The following is a 6,724-nucleotide window of genomic DNA, read 5'->3' as shown; positions in this document are numbered from 1 at the left end:
ACCTACCACCCAACTCCCATCTCTCTACCATCTACTCATGCACCATTCACCTTTCATACATCCATTTTCCATGATGTAGCTATCTATCATTTCATTACCAGTCATCCATCACCGAATCCTGTACCCACCACCCACCTTCCATTTGCACTTTCACAGGACACAACCCATTACTCATCAGTCTAATGGATGATTATCCATTTATTTGCCATATACTTCCGATTCATGCATCATCCAGCCACCACTTACTTGCCCACCACTTTCAGTTAGAAAGTCTGTTCAGGAGGAAGCTGATTGTTATTATCCTCATGTCCCAGGGAGTGAGGGAAAGCTGAGATATAGAGGGTGGGTGAAGGAGCTGCTTGGTGTCATGCACTGAATCAGGAAGGGTGCCAAGTGGCCCAGGAGTTACTTCCCAGGTAAAATTTCTCAAATGGTAAATACTCAGGCAACAGGACCTGGATTTGAATTCTGAGTCTCCATCTTATGATCCTGTAAGGTCTGCAAGTTCCTTAACTTCAATGAGCTTCAGTGACCTCTCTTAAAACGGTAATAATGCATGTAAAATCCTCAGTGATGATGTATCACATGCCTGGCATGTAGTAAGCACTCAGTAAATGTTGATAATAATAATTATCAGTACAAATCAGTAAGTCAAGCCTTTTATCTAGCCTTCCTCAGAAATTAAATGGCATGCTCTATACCCAAATAGGTATGCCTACAATTATTTGCTGTTTGGGTTCTCTATATGACTGTAGAATTGACCAATTATAGGAGTTAAAAATTAATTATTTTTATGAGTACAATGTAGCATTAAATTCTTTTATTTCTATATATTTCAAACCAAAAGTTTAAATAATAAAACAAACACCCATGAACTTATTTCTTAAAGATTTTATTTATTTATTCATTAGAGACACACAATGAGAGGGAGAGACATGAACAGAGGAAGAAGCAGGCTCCCTTCGGGGAGCCTGATGCAGGACTCAATCCTAGGACCCTGGGATCACGACCTGAGCCAAAGGCAGACGCTCAACCACTGAGCCACCCAGGTGCCCATGGACACACCCATGGACCTATTAGCTCATTGAAAAGATAAAACATTTCAGGTTCAGTGAAAACTCCTGAGTGTACTTTTCAATGCCTTTTCCTCCCCAGAGATAACAGTTTTTCTTTTTTATAAAAATCTTCATTTTAACATTTAAAAGAAGAATCACATGTTCATCCTGACAGTTTTACCAGATTTGGGCATCCAATAAATTACACACACACGTAGGTACTTGGAAGGATATTGCATGCGTCTTTCACTGATGGAGTCACGGCGAGGTGGCCACTCTCCCCGCAGTAGGACCCGGAGTGGGTCCAAGGAGGCCTGACTTGAAACAGGCTGTGGGGAGGTCCAGGTGAACCTCACCTCCAAATTGTGAAACTAGTGACACTGCCACAATTCCTGTTGCTACACTTTCACTCCTGCGCGTACTGTTCACTTAAGTAGACTCAAAGGGGGGAGGACGAGGCGCCACCTGCGCAGTAGGCCTTTCTCTGCAGCGCCCTCCCTCACGGGAAGGCCGTCAGCAGTATCAGCAGCCCTGCCTCTCAGATTTCTCCCCCCTGCACAATCCTTAAAACTGTTTGCTAGTTGAGTCTTTGCTTTTTTGACTACTTGATGGTTTTGATGAGTTAGCCGTGATCCACAGGTGTTCAAGTACATCTCTGAGAGTTGGCCTTTGGCTGGGATTATGTTTCAACAGTCTTGAAATGAGATCCCTGGCTCCCTCCAGCACGAAGTCAGGGAATGTGAATTCAACTTGGAGTACAGTAAGTTCAGTCACAAAATGCAGCTTAGAGAAACAGTATGAATATTCAGCTCACAGCCAATGTTAAGACTGATAAGCATTCTACAAGAAGCAACGGATCATTTCTCATTAGGTCTTACCTGTGATATTCTTTTGTAGGTCTCTTGGTATGTGCTTGCCTCAAAAGGAGGCTTCCCAACTAGAAATTCATAGCAAAGAACCCCAAGGCTCCAGAGATCCACCTTCTCATCATGCATTTGGCCTTCAATCATCTCTGGGGGCAAGTAATCCAGGGTACCACATAGGGTGGTTCTCCTGGAGGATGGAGCATGTACTGACTACCCAAAATTTGCAATCTTAAGCTTTCCAGCTGATCCAAGGAGTAGGTTCTCTGGCTTAATGTCTCTGTGAATTACTCTCTGAGTGACAGTAAGACAGGGCATCTGCCAACTCTGTGATATAAGTAGCAGTTCTCTGCTCATCATACTTTGACAGTTTCTGAAGTTCTCTGTAGACAGCTCCAAGAGGTACATATTCTAGAATTAGGTAAACTCTGGTGGCATCATGGAAATAACCATACAGCCAAAGAATATTTGGATGCCTAAGGTGGGACTGTATTTCTACTTCTCTTCTCAGCTGATTCTCAACTCCTGCTTTCTCCAGTTCAGCTTTAAATAATACTTTAATAGCCAGGATAAACTTGCTTTGTTTTTCTCTTGCCAAGTAAACATTACCAAACTTTCCTTTACCCAGTGGACGGCCAATTTCAAAATCTTCCAAAGCCCATTGCCTTTTTTTTTTTTTTTTTTTGATTCTTCATTTTTCTGTTTTGTTGCCAGTTCCTTTTCAGAATTATTTCCAGGGGCCGATGATGAGGGGTGCTCACTCTTTTGGGTATTATTCAGTGACCTAGAGACAGGACGAGGGACACCAGTTGCCTGCAATTGCTTCTGCTTCAGATTCTGAGCCAGTTTATGGCTGGAGACGAGCTTTTGTGTTTGTGGAGGAACTCGCTGGGAAGAATTTGAAGGACACAAGACCCGCTGGGCCTGGCCACTATTTGCAGGTAACGGATTCTGTGAAGGAACTTGCTGTGTCACCAGAACATGTTTTGGACCATCACCAAGTGCAATTGTAGTCTTAACAGGCCCTGCAATGCAGTTTTCTTTAGATTTGTCCATCATGCCTGTCAGCTCCTGCCTCCGACCCAAGCTGCCAAGTCCTCCAGAGAGCTCATGATAATAGTTTTTCTAAATTTGATATATCATTCCCATGCATAAATTCTTGATTTTGTTACAAAGAGATGTATCCACATATATTATTGTTTTGTGCATTTTAAGACTTTATATGGATAATCCTACTAATGTATACTTCTCCAGTGTGCTTTTTTCACTTACCTTACTCATCCATATTGATAAATGTAGTTCTAGTTCATATGTTTGCACTGCTGTATAGAATTCTCAAGCTTATATCATAACCCAGTGATGCACTCATATGCTGCTGGTCATTTACAGTGTTTCCATGCCATTGCTGTTACCCACACTCCATCAACAGGAGAACTGAGACTCAGGGAGGTATACTTACTGTGTGCTCCATTAACCCATGAACCCAGAAAGCAGTTTGCCTCCGGCTTGCTGCCTCTAGGAAATCTCTGGCACTTGCAAGAAGCTCAATCTATATCTGTTGAATAACTGAATGAGGTTTGCTCAGAGAAATCCAGAGTCAGATTCAGTTCCAGAATGGATTTCTCACCCTTTCCGTTTTACCCTGGTGCCTGACATATATTCCCTGTGGTCAGGGAGGCCCACTCAGGGCAACACACTGTGTGGAAATGTAAGATGGGAAATGCTGAATGAGGACTTAAAAAACTTGTTCAATTCATGAACAAAGTAGGAATTTAAAGAAAGAGATAAAATACTGAAAAGTACACAACAGAAATCATAAAGGTAAATAATATAATAACTGAAAGGAAAATTCAGTAGAGGAATTTAACAAGAGATTAGATCAAGCAGAAGAATCAGCAAACTCAAAGACAAGGCATTAGAAGTCATCCAATCAAAGAAACAAATGAAAAAGAGTAAAGATAGTTTAAAGGACTTCTAGAACACTAATGTATGCATTGTAGAGGTCTCAAAAGGAGAAGAGAAAGAAATGAGTAGAAGCTTATTCAAAGAAATGGCTAAAAACTTCTCTAATCTAGGGATGGAAATAGATAGCCAGATCTATAAAGCCCAAGAATACCAAATAAGGAGAACTAAAGAGAATCACACCAAGATACATTATAATCAATGTGTCAAGTTAAAGACAAAGAGAGGATCTTAAAAGCAGCTAGAGTAAAGCAACTTGTTACATACAGGGGAAAACCCATAAGACTAAGCATATTTTTCAGCAGAAACCTTGCAGGAATTGAAGACAGTAGATGATATATATTGAAGACAGTAGATGATATATTCAAAACCCTGGAAGAAAAAAACTGCCATCCAAGAGCATTTCACCTACCAAAGTAGTACTTCAGAATTGAAGGAGGGATAGATAAATAGTTTCCCACACAAACAAAAGCTAAAGGAATCCATCACCACTAGACTGGCTTAGACTAGTGTTACAAAAATTGTCAAAAGGAATTCTTCAAACTGAAATGACATCATGCTAAGTAGTAACATGAAAACATATGAAAGTATAAAACTCACTGGTAGAATTAAATTCAGAATAATCCAATATTGTGATGGTTGAAGGAAAATCATTTTTAACCCTTGTATAAAGGTTAAAACACTAAGATATTAAAATAACTAAACTACAATAACTTTAGTGTATATGCAATATAAATAGATGCAAATTGAAACATCAAAAACAGAAAATGTAGGGGAAGAGTAAAAATTTAGAGTTTTTACATGCATTTATAGTTTGTATCAGCTTAAAATAGGCAGTTAAAAGTATAGGATGTTTTAAGTAGGCTTCACGGTAACCACAAGCCAAAAACCTACAGTAGATACACAAAAGAGGAAAGGAAGGAAATCCAAGCATCCTGCTGGAGAAAATCATCAAAACAGAAAGGATGATAGCAACAGAGGAAAAAAGAACAAAAAAACTACAAAACAGCCAGAAAACAATTAACAAAATGGCAATAATAAGTCCATACTTAACAATAATTACTTTAAATGTAAAAGGACTTAATTCCTAATCAAAAGACATGGTTGAATAGATATTTTTAAAAAGAAAAAAATAGACCCAAGTATATGCTGCCTCCAAGAGACTTCAGCTTTAAGGACACTTATAGACTAAAAGGGAAAAACATATTCCATGAAAATGGCAATCAAGAGAATGCAAATTTCTATGCTACTGCCTGATGTTTTATAAGGTCATTGTCCTTATACTTGAAGAAGAATGGAAAATTGCCCCCACACGCTTGGTCTGTTTCCTTAAGTAGCAAACCAACCTATCCTAGCAGCTTCTACCCCCAGGCAAAGGACTTCACTAACTAGAATGAATTCTTGCAAACTACTAGGTCTCTTAGGCCTGAACATTTAACATTCCTCATCTTTCATTTTAATACCAAAGCACATTTTAAGGGCATGGCTGAGCATGGTACTGTACCCAGCAAGTCAAGCACATGCAGCCTCTGTTGTCAAAGCAGAGAACACCATGAAGAGGGAATACAGATAATTTGACATAAACACTGAGTAATAATTCCTTTAAGTCTGTGGCCTACTGTGCCTACAGGATGCCAAACATCTGGGTGGAAGATGCAACATTTGGTCAGGAGTTTCACTATTCTTCAGATAATTAAATAGACTTTCATTGTGAATTGTATAAACCTAACAATTATAATAGTTATGCCAACTTATATTTCCATGATTTACAACTGCAGGATACGTATATGTGTAAGTATGTGTGTGTGTTTATATAACTTCATTTAATTACCATATCCTTATGGAATAGGCTTAATTATCCAATTTTACAGATGAGGAAGTTGAGAGTCTTTGTTAAACATGTATTGATCTCATACTCTGTGCCAAACACAAGACCTACAAAAAAGAAATAAAAAAGTTCCTGCCCTAAAGGTGCTCGGAGACCAAAGCAGAAGCTTGGAATTTGAACTTGACTTGCCCAAGGTCACACAACTATTTACTGTCAGATCCGGGACTCCATCCTCCATCCAATTTTTCTGGCACCAAGTTCAGTGACCTCTTAACAGCTGTCATCAATAAAGTCCAGATGCAAGAGCAAGGAATAGACAGGATAAGGGATAAAGATGTGCTAGAGTTCGCTAGAATTGGAAGAGTCTTGTTAGTAACACCAAAATCAGAAACAAAGTACAAACAATTAAAGTTACAATTCTGAAGATTATGACTAGACATTAGAAAACGTTTTTGATGCAATGTTGGGTTAAAAAAACAAAGACAAATGGCATGTGTCTACCCATGTTCACTTGGTACACATATGGACAGGTACAGGACAAGAGCATGCACAAATTTAAACAGCTAGATTTTCTTCATGTACCAAGGTAGTTAGTGGCTGAAATTTCCTTTCTTCATTTCCTTCTTTCTTTCTCTCTTTCCTTCCTTCCTTCTTTCTTTCTTTTCTTTCTTTCTTTCTTCTTTCTTTCTTTCTTTCTTTCTTTTTTTTCTTTTTTTCTCCTTCCTATTAGTTTATAGTTTTGTTGATGTTGCTAAAATACAAATTCTAGGTAGGAAAAGAGATAATATGGAAATATTAAAGGTTTTGCAGCTGGGAAGACCTGGATCCAAATGGCAGTTTTGCCAATGACTAACTATACAATGTAGGGAAAGTTATTTAACTTCTCTGTGTCTCGGTTTCTTTGGCAAAGAATAATACTAATTTTGCAGGATTATGCTAAAGATTAGTGATTGTGTCTTAGGACACTAAATAAACAAAGACCAACCACTCAACCTGTAATTTTTAAATTAATTAAT

The 6,724-nt window shown here is 38.7% G+C and overlaps 1 pseudogene; it reads right to left on the bottom strand.

The window, feature by feature from the left end:
• Positions 1–1,619: 1,619 nt before the first annotated feature.
• LOC129501218 (aurora kinase A-like) lies at positions 1,620–2,974 on the bottom strand (annotated as a pseudogene).
• Between the last annotated feature and the right edge of the window lie 3,750 nt (positions 2,975–6,724).

The sequence above is a fragment of the Nyctereutes procyonoides genome, unplaced genomic scaffold (genome assembly GCF_905146905.1).
Source record: "Nyctereutes procyonoides isolate TBG_1078 unplaced genomic scaffold, NYPRO_anot_genome, whole genome shotgun sequence".
Lineage (NCBI taxonomy): Eukaryota > Metazoa > Chordata > Mammalia > Carnivora > Canidae > Nyctereutes > Nyctereutes procyonoides.
The sequence above is the reverse complement of the archived record's forward strand: the minus strand, read 5'-3'. Positions and strand labels throughout refer to the sequence as shown.